The sequence below is a fragment of the Pseudophryne corroboree genome, chromosome 6 (genome assembly GCF_028390025.1).
Source record: "Pseudophryne corroboree isolate aPseCor3 chromosome 6, aPseCor3.hap2, whole genome shotgun sequence".
Lineage (NCBI taxonomy): Eukaryota > Metazoa > Chordata > Amphibia > Anura > Myobatrachidae > Pseudophryne > Pseudophryne corroboree.
The window spans coordinates 257,430,629-257,431,146 of NC_086449.1; positions in this window are offsets into that span (position 1 = coordinate 257,430,629).

Sequence of the window (518 nt, forward strand, 5' to 3'; positions counted from 1 at the left end):
ACACACCGTACCAAGCCCGCGCTTTCTGTCTGACCACGCCCACCGTGAATACAGGGTTCTGGGAATCGAGGGCCCAGGCCCCGGCACGTGCTTCCTATTACACATCCGGAGAGGTGGTTCTTACTAGAGTCACGTGTCGGGCGGCGCGCGCGACACTTTTGCGCCACATGCTCCGATTTTCCCCAGGCTCCTGGAAGCCTGTCCCGGACCGAGAGGTGCCAGTCTCCACTCATCGGCAAGACTTCCACAAATCGTAGTACCGGATTCAGCCCACCAGGGGGCGCTGCGATGGGCAAGGAAGGAAATATCAGACCCGGTTTTCGGGCTCCGCGATTTTTCCGACGAATGCCCTTCTCACCCGAGCTCCGCGGACTTGGGCAACCTTCCCTCTGGATTGAACTGATCTCAGACCCGGTTTTCGGGCTCCGCGATTTTTCCGACGAATGCCCTTCTCACCCGAAAAAAATAATAATAATAATAATAATCCACCGTTGTGAATTTGCGATGTGTCCGGTACG